The following is a 14,754-nucleotide window of genomic DNA, read 5'->3' as shown; positions in this document are numbered from 1 at the left end:
CTAACCAAAAATCTAAAATCCTTAATATCTTTGTAAATAAGCGTTTAACCGATAAAAGGAGGTCGATCTGTGATCACTCATATTTTTAACCAAAAATCGATTTTTATATGAAAAAACTCAAAAATCTAAAATCCTTAATATCTTTGTAAATAAGCGTTTAATCGTAAAAAGGAGGTTGATCTGTGATCACTCACATTTATAACCAAAAATCGATTTTTATATGAAAAAACTCAAAAATCTAAAATCCTTAATATCTTTGTAAATAAGCGTTTAATCGAGAAAAGGAGGTTGATCTGTGATCACTCATATTTTTAACCAAAAATCGATTTTTATATGAAAAAACTCCAAAATCTAAAATCCTTAATATCTTTGTAAATAAGCGTTTAATCGAGAAAAGGAGGTTGATCTGTGATCACTCACATTTATAACCAAAAATCGATTTTTCATATGAAAAAACTCAAAAATCTAAAAGCCTTAATATCTTTGTAAATAAGCGTTTAATCGAGAAAAGGAGGTTGATCTGTGATCACTCATATTTTTAACAAAAAATCGATTTTCATATGAAAAAACTCCAAAATCTAAAATCCTTAATATCTTTGTAAATAAGCGTTAAATCGAGAAAAGGAGGTTGATCTATGATCACTAAAATTTCTAACCAAAAATCGATTTTTCATATGACAAGACTCAATAATCTAAAATCCTTAATATCTTTGTAAATAAGCGTTTAATCGAGAAAAGGAGGTTGATCTGTGATCACTCATATTTCTAACCAAAAATCTAAAATCCTTAATATCTTTGTAAATAAGCGTTTAACCGATAAAAGGAGGTCGATCTGTGATCACTCATATTTTTAACCAAAAATCGATTTTTATATGAAAAAACTCAAAAATCTAAAATCCTTAATATCTTTGTAAATAAGCGTTTAATCGAGAAAAGGAGGTTGATCTGTGATCACTAAAATTTCTAACCAAAAATCGATTTTTCATATGAAAAAACTCAAAAATCTAAAAGCCTTAATATCTTTGTAAATAAGCGTTTAATCGAGAAAAGGAGGTTGATCTGTGATCACTCATATTTTTAACAAAAAATCGATTTTTCATATGAAAAAACTCAAAAATCTAAAAGCCTTAATATCTTTGTAAATAAGCGTTTAATCGTAAAAAGGAGGTTGATCTGTGATCACTCACATTTATAACCAAAAATCGATTTTTATATGAAAAAACTCAAAAATCTAAAATCCTTAATATCTTTGTAAATAAGCGTTTAATCGAGAAAAGGAGGTTGATCTGTGATCACTCATATTTTTAACCAAAAATCGATTTTTATATGAAAAAACTCCAAAATCTAAAATCCTTAATATCTTTGTAAATAAGCGTTTAATCGAGAAAAGGAGGTTGATCTGTGATCACTCACATTTATAACCAAAAATCGATTTTTCATATGAAAAAACTCAAAAATCTAAAAGCCTTAATATCTTTGTAAATAAGCGTTTAATCGAGAAAAGGAGGTTGATCTGTGATCACTCATATTTTTAACAAAAAATCGATTTTTATATGAAAAAACTCCAAAATCTAAAATCCTTAATATCTTTGTAAATAAGCGTTTAATCGAGAAAAGGAGGTTGATCTGTGATCACTAAAATTTCTAACCAAAAATCGATTTTTATATGAAAAAACTCAAAAATCTAAAATCCTTAATATCTTTGTAAATAAGCGTTTAATCGAGAAAAGGAGGTTGATCTGTGATCACTAAAATTTCTAACCAAAAATCGATTTTTCATATGAAAAAACTCAAAAATCTAAAATCCTTAATATCTTTGTAAATAAGCGTTTAATCGAGAAAAGGAGGTTGATCTGTGATCACTAAAATTTCTAACCAAAAATCGATTTTTCATATGAAAAAACTCAAAAATCTAAAAGCCTTAATATCTTTGTAAATAAGCGTTTAATCGTAAAAAGGAGGTTGATCTGTGATCACTCACATTTATAACCAAAAATCGATTTTTATATGAAAAAACTCAAAAATCTAAAATCCTTAATATCTTTGTAAATAAGCGTTTAATCGAGAAAAGGAGGTTGATCTGTGATCACTCATATTTTTAACCAAAAATCGATTTTTATATGAAAAAACTCCAAAATCTAAAATCCTTAATATCTTTGTAAATAAGCGTTTAATCGAGAAAAGGAGGTTGATCTGTGATCACTCACATTTATAACCAAAAATCGATTTTTCATATGAAAAAACTCAAAAATCTAAAAGCCTTAATATCTTTGTAAATAAGCGTTTAATCGAGAAAAGGAGGTTGATCTGTGATCACTCATATTTTTAACAAAAAATCGATTTTTATATGAAAAAACTCCAAAATCTAAAATCCTTAATATCTTTGTAAATAAGCGTTTAATCGAGAAAAGGAGGTTGATCTGTGATCACTAAAATTTCTAACCAAAAATCGATTTTTATATGAAAAAACTCAAAAATCTAAAATCCTTAATATCTTTGTAAATAAGCGTTTAATCGAGAAAAGGAGGTTGATCTGTGATCACTCATATTTTTAACCAAAAATCGATTTTTATATGAAAAAACTCCAAAACCTAAAATCCTTAATATCTTTGTAAATAAGCGTTTAATCGAGAAAAGGAGGTCGATCTGTGATCACTCATATTTCTAACCAAAAAGCAATTTTTATATGAAAAAACTCAAAAATCTAAAATCCTTAATATCTTTGTAAATAAGCGTTTAATCGAGAAAAGGAGGTTGATCTGTGATCACTAAAATTTCTAACCAAAAATCGATTTTTATATGAAAAAACTCAAAAATCTAAAATCCTTAATATCTTTGTAAATAAGCGTTTAATCGAAAAAAAGAGGTTGATCACTCATATTTTTAACTAAAAATCGATTTTTCATATGAAAAAACTCCAAAATCTAAAATCCTTAATATCTTTGTAAATAAGCGTTTAATCGAGAAAAGGAGGTCGATCTGTGATCACTAAAATTTCTAACCAAAAATTGATTTTTCATATGAAAAAACTAAAAAATCTAAAATCCATAATATCTTTGTAAATAAGCGTTTAATCGAGAAAAGGAGGTTGATCTGTGATCACTAAAATTTCTAACCAAAAATCGATTTTTCATATGAAAAAACTCCAAAATCTAAAATCCTTAATATCTTTGTAAATAAGCGTTTAATCGAGAAAAGGAGGTTGATCTGTGATCACTCATATTTTTAACTAAAAATCGATTTTTCATATGAAAAAACTCCAAAATCTAAAATCCTTAATATCTTTGTAAATAAGCGTTTAATCGAGAAAAGGAGGTCGATCTGTGATCACTCATATTTCTAACCAAAAATCGATTTTTATATGAAAAAACTCAAAAATCTAAAATCCTTAATATCTTTGTAAATAAGCGTTTAATCGAGAAAAGGAGGTTGATCTGTGATCACTCATATTTATAACCAAAAATCGATTTTTCATATGAAAAATCTCCAAAATCTAAAATCCTTAATATCTTTGTAAATAAGCGTTTAATCGAGAAAAGGAGGTTGATCTGTGATCACTCATATTTCTAACCAAAAATCGATTTTTATATGAAAAAACTCAAAAATCTAAAATCCTTAATATCTTTGTAAATAAGCGTTTAATCGAGAAAAGGAGGTCGATCTGTGATCACTCAAATTTCTAACCAAAAATCGATTTTTCATATGGAAAAACTCAAAAATCTAAAATCCTTAATATCTTTGTAAATAAGCGTTTAATCGAGATCTGTGATCACTAAAATTTCTAACCAAAAATTGATTTTTCATATGAAAAAACTCCAAAATCTAAAATCCTTAATATCTTTGTAAATAAGCGATAAATCGAGAAAAGGAGGTCGATCTGTGATCACTCATATTTCTAACCAAAAATCGATTTTTATATGAAAAAACTCCAAAATCTAAAATCCTTAATATCTTTGTAAATAAGCGATAAATCGAGAAAAGGAGGTCGATCTGTGATCACTCATATTTCTAACCAAAAATCGATTTTTATATGAAAAAACTCCAAAATCTAAAATCCTTAATATCTTTGTAAATAAGCGTTTAATCGAGAAAAGGAGGTCGATCTGTGATCACTAAAATTTCTAACCAAAAATTGATTTTTCATATGAAAAAACTAAAAAATCTAAAATCCATAATATCTTTGTAAATAAGCGTTTAATCGAGAAAAGGAGGTTGATCTGTGATCACTAAAATTTCTAACCAAAAATCGATTTTTATATGAAAAAACTCAAAAATCTAAAATCCTTAATATCTTTGTAAATAAGCGTTTAATCGAGAAAAGGAGGTTGATCTGTGATCACTCATATTTTTAACCAAAAATCGATTTTTATATGAAAAAACTCCAAAACCTAAAATCCTTAATATCTTTGTAAATAAGCGTTTAATCGAGAAAAGGAGGTCGATCTGTGATCACTCATATTTCTAACCAAAAAGCGATTTTTATATGAAAAAACTCAAAAATCTAAAATCCTTAATATCTTTGTAAATAAGCGTTTAATCGAGAAAAGGAGGTTGATCTGTGATCACTAAAATTTCTAACCAAAAATCGATTTTTATATGAAAAAACTCAAAAATCTAAAATCCTTAATATCTTTGTAAATAAGCGTTTAATCGAAAAAAAGAGGTTGATCACTCATATTTTTAACTAAAAATCGATTTTTCATATGAAAAAACTCCAAAATCTAAAATCCTTAATATCTTTGTAAATAAGCGTTTAATCGAGAAAAGGAGGTCGATCTGTGATCACTAAAATTTCTAACCAAAAATTGATTTTTCATATGAAAAAACTAAAAAATCTAAAATCCATAATATCTTTGTAAATAAGCGTTTAATCGAGAAAAGGAGGTTGATCTGTGATCACTAAAATTTCTAACCAAAAATCGATTTTTCATATGAAAAAACTCCAAAATCTAAAATCCTTAATATCTTTGTAAATAAGCGTTTAATCGAGAAAAGGAGGTTGATCTGTGATCACTCATATTTTTAACTAAAAATCGATTTTTCATATGAAAAAACTCCAAAATCTAAAATCCTTAATATCTTTGTAAATAAGCGTTTAATCGAGAAAAGGAGGTCCATCTGTGATCACTCATATTTTTAACCAATAATCGATTTTTCATATGAAAAAACTCCAAAATCTAAAATCCTTAATATCTTTGTAAATAAGCGTTTAATCGAGAAAAGGAGGTCGATCTGTGATCACTCATATTTCTAACCAAAAATCGATTTTTATATGAAAAAACTCAAAAATCTAAAATCCTTAATATCTTTGTAAATAAGCGTTTAATCGAGAAAAGGAGGTTGATCTGTGATCACTCATATTTATAACCAAAAATCGATTTTTCATATGAAAAATCTCCAAAATCTAAAATCCTTAATATCTTTGTAAATAAGCGTTTAATCGAGAAAAGGAGGTTGATCTGTGATCACTCATATTTCTAACCAAAAATCGATTTTTATATGAAAAAACTCAAAAATCTAAAATCCTTAATATCTTTGTAAATAAGCGTTTAATCGAGAAAAGGAGGTCGATCTGTGATCACTCAAATTTCTAACCAAAAATCGATTTTTCATATGGAAAAACTAAAAATTTTAAAATCCTTAATATCTTTGTAAATAAGCGTTTAATCGAGATCTGTGATCACTAAAATTTCTAACCAAAAATTGATTTTTCATATGAAAAAACTCCAAAATCTAAAATCCTTAATATCTTTGTAAATAAGCGATAAATCGAGAAAAGGAGGTCGATCTGTGATCACTCATATTTCTAACCAAAAATCGATTTTTATATGAAAAAACTCCAAAATCTAAAATCCTTAATATCTTTGTAAATAAGCGATAAATCGAGAAAAGGAGGTCGATCTGTGATCACTCATATTTCTAACCAAAAATCGATTTTTATATGAAAAAACTCCAAAATCTAAAATCCTTAATATCTTTGTAAATAAGCGTTTAATCGAGAAAAGGAGGTTGATCTGTGATCACTAAAATTTCTAACCAAAAATCGATTTTTCATATGAAAAAACTCCAAAATCTAAAATCCTTAATATCTTTGTAAATAAGCGTGTAATCGAGAAAAGGAGGTCGATCTGTGATCACTCATATTTTTAACCAAAAATTGATTTTTCATATAAAAGAACTCCAAAATCTAAAATCCTTAATATCTTTGTAAATAAGCGTTTAATCGAGAAAAGGAGGTTGATCTGTGATCACTAAAATTTCTAACCAAAAATCGATTTTTCATATGAAAAAACTCCAAAATCTAAAATCCTTAATATCTTTGTAAATAAGCGTTTAATCGAGAAAAGGAGGTTGATTTGTGATCACTCACATTTTTAACCAAAAATCGATTTTTCATATGAAAAAACTCCAAAATCTAAAATCCTTAATATCTTTGTAAATAAGCCTTTAATCGTAAAAAGGAGGTTGATCTGTGATCACTCACATTTATAACCAAAAATCGATTTTTATATGAAAAAACTCAAAAATCTAAAATCCTTAATATTTTTGTAAATAAGCGTTTGATCGAGAAAAGGAGGTTGATCTGTGATCACTCAAATTTCTAACCAAAAATCTCAAAAATCTAAAATCCTTAATATCTTTGTAAATAAGCGTTAATCGACAAGCATGAAGAATATTTGTAAATTATAAAAAAAAAATAACTCTAAGATAGTAATGGAGCATTATCCATTATATAGAAGAGCACAAAACTAAGAGGATTTTGACAGGCAAAATAAGGGATAAAATTCTCAACATTGTTGACGACTTGAGATGTTTTAACAAATGTATTAGAAAGTTATTGGGTATCAAGTTTCTAAGTTACCATGTACTGTACAGAGTTTTACTTCACAAATAATTCATAGACATTACGGTGTCTCTGTAACTATGTAACGAATGATGTTATCAATATTTCCAACTTTCCAATATTTGTTACAGTATTTGCCGTTGATAAGTTGCCAACATAGACAACTTTTTTTTGGTGACCACTCCACTATTTAAACATAATTGTCAAAGAAACATTTCTAACTTAATAATAACAACAACGATTAAATATGTTGAAATATACTGCATATCAAAAGGAGTTGTAGATAAAAAAATACATATCGCAATAGAAATGAAATAAACAATTTTTATTTCTATATATGTATGTAGTTGAATCATTAACTTCAAAACAAAATTGATAGACACATTATAAAACCATTAACAAAACAATCTGATGGCTTTTGGTAATGTGATCTTTACCCAAACGCCCCTTCCATCGATTTAGATCTGTTAACATGTGTGTTTATTTATAAATATGTAGTTGGTTGTACGGCTGACTTAATTTGTTGTTGTTTTATTTATATTTTTATTGTTGTTATTTTTTTATTTCAAACAATTTTACATTTCATTTAACAAACCCATTATTAAAGTCAATATTTTGTTAAATGAAAATCTCATAGAATAAAATCAACTTCACACCTCCTTGTTCTCTAACTAATGTAAGGACATACATATAAGCCGAAGTAATATACCCAGCAGTTAAGCAAGGAGGCTATGTACCGCTTATAGACAGTAAGTGTCACTAATGCCTGATCAATTGGCTGACTATAATTGATATACATATTTTGGGTCATTTGACACGCATGTGCTCTTTGTAGTGCAGAGCGAAGTCAATTGGTTACTTTATATATCCCATGTAATCTAGCGTGAAGACAATTGTCACTTAAGTGTCCCTAAATAATCTAGACTGTAGTCACTTTAGACGTTAATTGTGTACTGCAGTTTTTATAAGTAATTTGTTTAAACAGCTTTTATATTAATTGTATTGATAACATTCTCATACAGTTTATTTTCTTTTAGCTTAAGTATACTGATATCCCATGTAACCTAGCGTGCAGTCAATTGTCACTTTATTGTCTCTCAGTAATCTAGAGTGTAGTTACTTTAAACGTTTATTTTGTACTGCACTTAAGAAAGTAGTTATTTTAATTTATTGCAGATTTCCATGCTGAGCGTGAGTAGCCAATTGCTATTCCAAATAAAGGCAATGGTGCATTCTCACTTCATGTCCGATGAACGATTTCCCAAAAACCTGATGAAAAACGGTATCATTCTGACAGCTTCTACAGAAGTCGTTATAGGGCAGGCCAAAACTCCTCGCATGGTTGCCAAATTTACAGTTGGGGCCATATTATTCTGGTAATCATATACATGGCTTCAAACTCCCATCTTATCTGAGGGAGCTCATAGTAAAAGTTACTAACTAATTCGCAGCTTGCATTTAGATAATGGAATCACGCATATTAAGTCTATGTCTCAGTCAGGCATCATGGGGCCTTTTTTCACCAAAACATCAGCAACACAGTTGCCCCAAATATCTCCGTGTCCACGTACCCAAATTAGTACGACTGTTGAATGTCTTGCCATCCTATTCAAGTATGTCCGCCATTCCTGGACTTTGTTCGACGTTGTGTACACACCTGTCAGACATTTTATTGTGGCTTGACTATCAGTATATATACGAATATCCCTGCCTGATATCTTATTATAACTGAGCCAGCCGCCCTCTTAAGAGCCGATATTTCAGCTTGAAATTCTAAAAAATAACCTTATTTCGTATTCGTGAATGTAGATACTTCCGCCAACTAGATTTCTCTTTCTAGAACCGCCCGTATAGACTGAGAGACTCATTGTGTCAAGCGAAGGTCCATCCAGTAATTCAATGTTGTATGTAATTGAGAAACCGAAGTTTCTCGATAGGAAGGGCCTGGGAGTGCATTATTAAATATTGCTTATCGCGAATCAATATTTCAACTTTGTTCACGTGAACAAATTTCCCCAACATTGGAAATTTTTAGATGGAATTTTGTAAAAAATAAACATCTGTTACGTAGAAAATCAACTATTGTGAATGAAAAGTTCATGAGAATATCACGATATCAATTTTTCCCAACGATGGAAATGGATATTTTATGGGAACATAAATTTCATATGTTTTGCTGTGATTATCTGAAATATTCTGTATACTTCCGCTTATACTGGCGTAGCCGTGTGATCCGTGTTTTCAAGCACCAATTGCATTTAGCCTGAATGTAATTTTTCTGGCCATTAGATCCACAGGGATACAGTTTAATATTGTAAAAAGAGACTTTGTTGCAGTCGTTCTTAGGGCTACTGTTATGCGGATTCTCTTTAATACCTTCTTGAATAGCATACAATTTGAGCCTTTATCTAGAGCTATCTATCCATCATACAGAGACTCCATAGAAAAATATCGGATTGGTGACCGTATGAAATAGCCAATTCACATACCTGGGACTAATACTCCATATCTGTGAACTCTTATATATCTGAGCAAAAATCTATTTTTGCATTAGTATTTCTGCAATTTTTAAAAGTACTACTTTATTTTATAAAAAATTAGTGGAATACTACTCTTTTTTACTACTTTTTTTTTAAAAAAAAGGAATAGAAATACTACTTTTTTAAAAAAGGAGTTGAAATACTACTTTTTTAAATAAGGAGTAGAATTACTACTTTTTTAAAAAAGGAGTAGAAATACTACTTTTTAAAAAAAAGTAGTAGAAATACTAGTTTTAAAAAAAGGAGTAGAAATACTACTTCTTTTTAAAAAAAAAGTAAAAATACTATTTTTTTAAAAAAAGGACTAGAAATACTACTTTTTAAAAAAAAGTTGTAGAAATACTACTTCTTTTAAAAAAAGAAGTAAAAATACTACTTTTAAAACAAAAAGTAAAAATACTATTTTTTTTAAAAAAAAGTAGTAGAAATACTAGTTTTTAAAAAAGGAGTAGAAATACTACTTCTTTTAAAAAAAGAAGTAAAAATACTACTTTTTTTAAAAAAAGGAGTAGAAATACTACTTTTTTAAAAAAAAAGTAAAAGTAGAAATACTACTATATGAAAATAGTAGTAGAAATACTACTTTTTAAACAGTAGTAGAAATACCACTTTTTTTATAAAATAGTAAAAATACAACAATTTTAGAAAAAGTGAAATATACTACTTTTTTAAAAAAAGGAGTAGAAATACTACTTTTTTTAAAAAATTAGTAGAAATACTACTTCTTTTAAGAAAATAAGTAAAAATACTACTTTTTTAAAAAAAGGAGTAGAAATACTACTTTTTTATAAAAAAAAGTAAAAGTAGTTGAAATACTACTATGAAAATAGTAGTAGAAATACTACTTTTTAAACAGTAGTAGAAATACTACTTTTTTTATAAAATAATAAAAATACAACAATTTTAGAAAAAGGGAAATACTACAACTTAAAAATATTTTTTATGCACAATAATAAGGCACTTTTTAGCGTAATAGCACACGCCGGGTATCCGCTTGTTAATAATAAATAGGTAAATAAGGTTTGAAATGGGAAAAGCTGTTCGATCTGTGATCACTCATATTTCTGACGAAATATAGATTTTATTTAAGAGAACTTTCAATATATCTAAAATCCTTAATAACTTGGCAAATAAGCGTTGAATTGGGAACAGCAGCTCGATCTGTGATCACTCTTATTTCTGAATAAAACTCGATCTTTTATATAAAAACTCCAAAATGGACAAATTCTTTAATAACTTGGTAAATAAGCGTTTAATCGTGAAAGGAAATCGAACTTTAAGTTTGGTTTATTTTGATTTTAAAGAATCACAAACTTTTCTATTTATCCAGAACTTCAGAAGACCGGCACTCTATTATATTATTAATTATAAGAAATTAAATCATCACTAATGATTTAATGGAATTTTAAAAATGTTAATTTCAGTTAATTTAATTTGTCAACCTCCATAAAGAAAAGCAGTATATAATTTAAATGCATACTTTAAGGTTGTTCACAGAATACATTTTCTTACTAAGTAATATTTACGAGCATAAATACAACTGTCATAATTTGTTTTTAATTTATTTGTTTTGTTTATTTCTTTCTTTTATACTGCTGACAGCCAAGAGAAAGATGGCCTGCGGCATTTACTGGCTTTTTAATGTGTATCGATTTTTGTTTTCACCTCGTAAATGTGTTTAAATTTTAATTATCTTTTGTTCTTTTGCCTTAAATACTTTAAATAATCTACACTGTTCTGTTTTCTTTTTTATTCGTTTCTTTATGAATGAGAGCCAGTCACACGCTTATTATGTAGGTAGTCTGTAAAGAATCTGTCTGTTAAATTATAAGAAATTATTTAAGCATTTTTTCACTGTATTTATCTTTCGTTTGTTTCGCCACTTTTGGCCACAAAAGAGCAATTATGGATTGTGTTGCTCAAGAGTGCGTTTTATCGTTTAAAATTCATAATCTGTGTCTTAACCTTTTCTCGTTTTAACCACATGAGATTGATGATTTATGTTTGTTTGTTTGTTTCTTTGCTGTTGAAAATGTAAAAGCGTATTTTGTGGTGTAATTTGTTAAAGTGTGGCAATTGAAATGAAAGACATTTCAAAATAACATTGACATTTCTTGGCTGTCAAAGTAACAGCCAGTAATTTGCTTTAACAAATCATTAGGCGACAGTTAATAAAGCAAAAGAAAAAAAGATTTAGGTAAAAGAAGAAATCATTTCATAGCAATATTTTACTATTGATTTGAAGAAACAAATATTTGTGTTCAAAAATAACTGTTGAACTCTTTTTCAAAATATTCACAATGAGAATCATCTGATGATATTGTAGGTACTTTACTAATTATACTTTGTATTTAAAAATTATTTTCAATCAATATTTCATTTTTAATGTTGTAAAAATAATTTGATAAATTTTCATTCGATTTAAAATTTTCAAACTATCTATTACATTTGTGTCATTAAATAAATTATTTTAATTTTATAAATAAATGTGTCTTCATTTATAATTGGTGACCCCGCAAAACAAATATTAAAATAATTGCTACAATCAACATGCCTGTTTTTGAAGATATTCCATTACGAAGCACGACACAAGAGATGCCACAATCGAATCCATTGCCACCGCCTGCAGAGCCTACAAATGTTCCAGAAATTTCTTCTGCAAAAACACCAAAGCTTCCAACTTTTTGGAAAGATGAACCAGAAGTTTGGTTCTTCCAAGTTGAAGCAAGTTTCCGTATTTGTGGAATTACACAAGACACCACAAAATTTGAATATTTGGTTATGAATTTGGACCAATCCGTCCTATTTTTGGTAAAAGACATAATCGTTTCCCCACCTACGTCTGGTAAATACGAAGCACTTAAAAATCGTATCATTAATTCATTTGCTGAGTCTGCGGAACATCAATTAAAACGTTTGCTAAATGGCATGGATATGGGCGATCAAAAGCCATCCCATTACCTTCAACGTATGAAATCTTTATCCAATGGTAAGGTTAGTAGTGATATTTTGAAAACACTCTTTCTGGAACGATTACCAGATAAAGTAAAGAGTATTTTGGCCGTGTGTGAAACCAGTGACGTTGATAAATTAGCGCTACAAGCCGACAAAATTGTTGAAGCTTTTTCAAGTTCAACATCAATGTTTGTTTCCGAAATATCTCCGCCTTTAAATGAAAATAATTTATCAAGTAAATTGGACAACATAATTTCTCGTATAGATGCGTTAGAGACACGTTCAAGATCAACACAACGTACAAACACGTCATCTTTCAAAGTTCGATCTCGTTCAAGAGGAAGTTCAAGAAATAGGAAAGAATCAGGTTTATGTTGGTATCATTGGCGTTTCGCTGAAAAAGCACTTAAATGTACTCAGCCATGCAAATTTGAAACCCCAAAAAACTAAGCTCCTCTCATACAAGTTTACCGACCGCTTGTATGGATGAATTATATAATGGTCGTTTATTTATTACCGAAAAGCACTCAAAAATCAAATTTCTTATCGACACTGGGGCTGAAATTTCAGTATATCCTTGCAAAAATCGTAAGTCACCTCAGAAACTTTCATTATACGCAGCAAACGGCACCGAAATCAAAACATATGGCAACATTATTCTAAATTTAGACTTAGGTCTGCGCAGAAGTTTTAAATGGAACTTCGTTATAGCTGATGTGTCTCGCCCAATCATTGGGGCAGATTTTCTTCGTCATTATCATCTTCTTCCAGACTTAAAGCAAAGAGCATTAGTTGATGGTACAACCAACCTTAAATCAAATGGCAATATTGTCAACGTCTCGTTTGTTGGTATCAAAATGGTTTCTGGCGAAAGTGTATATCACAATTTGCTGAAAAAGTATCCAGAAATTTTCACACCATCTGAAACGTTTGAATCAAATCATGGCACTTATCATCACATTATCACACGTGGACCAAGTATTTCTTGTAGACCAAGACGACTAGATCCAGTCAGATTAAAAGCAGCTAAAAATGAATTCCAGTACATGTTGGACAAGGGAATTATTAGACCATCCAGCAGTAATTGGGCAAATCCACTTCATATGGTAGAAAAGCCTAACGGTGAATGGCGTCCCTGTGGCGATTACAGGGCTCTAAACAAAATTACTGTTGCAGACAAATATCCTGTTCCATATTTAACGGATTTTCAAATGAATCTTCATGGATCGGTAATTTTTTCTAAATTAGATTTAATTAAAGCGTTTCATCAAATTCCAGTGCACCCAGATGATATACCGAAGACTGCTGTGACCACACCCTTCGGGTTATTCGAGTTCTTGAGAATGCCCTTCGGGTTGTGCAATGCTGCACAAACATTTCAGCGTTTTATCGATGGAGTTTGCAGAGGACTCGACTTCATATTCGTCTACATTGATGACGTCTGTGTCTTTTCAAAATCTGAAGAAGAACATCTAACACACCTACAAATTCTTTTTGAGCGATTTAAAGAGTTCGGAATTAAGGTTAATCCCGCAAAATGTGTTTTTGGTGCTTCAGAGATTGATTTTCTTGGACATCACATTACCTCAAATGGAATTACCCCACTTCCACAAAAAGTAAAATCAATAAATGAATATCCCCTACCTAAAAATATTAAGGAATTAAGAAGATTTTTGGCCATGTTGAATTTTTACCGCAAATTTCTTCCACATGGTGCCACTGTTCAAGCTACCCTTAATACTTTTTTGAAAGGGTCAACAAAAAAGAATGATAACCGTGAAATACCCTGGAATGAAGACTCCATAAATGCATTTAACAACTGTAAGAAAGCATTAGCTGATGCAACAGTTTTGGTCCACCCAGCTCCTGATGGAAAGATGGCACTAAAAGTTGACGCATCGAACTTCGCCGTTGGTGCAGTTTTAGAGCAACTCATTGATAACTCCTGGCAACCTCTTGGTTTTTTCAGTAAAAAACTGAACGATACTCAAGCGAAATACAGCACATATGACCGTGAACTTTTAGCTATATATAAAGCTATTCGTCATTTTCGTCACTTATTGGAAGCTCGAGAATTCACAATTTATACAGATCATCGTCCTTTGATATTCGCATTCAAACAAAAATTGGAGAAGGCATCACCTCGTCAAAGAAATCATCTTGATTTTATTGCTCAGTTTTCCACGGACATAAGGCATATTTCCGGCGCGCAAAATATTACAGCCGATGCTCTATCACGTATTGAGACAATTCAAATTCAAGCTATAGATTATAAAATGTTAAGTGAATCCCAAAGGAATGACCTCCAACTTAAAGAAATTTTGCAATCTCCAGGTAATATGAAATTTGTAGTAATAACACTTCCAAATACAGACTACCAAGTTTATTGTGCAATGTCAACTGGCGTAGCTCGTC

Source organism: Calliphora vicina, chromosome 3 (assembly GCF_958450345.1).
Source record: "Calliphora vicina chromosome 3, idCalVici1.1, whole genome shotgun sequence".
NCBI classification, from domain to species: Eukaryota; Metazoa; Arthropoda; class Insecta; order Diptera; family Calliphoridae; genus Calliphora; species Calliphora vicina.
Note: the sequence above shows the minus strand (reverse complement) of the source record.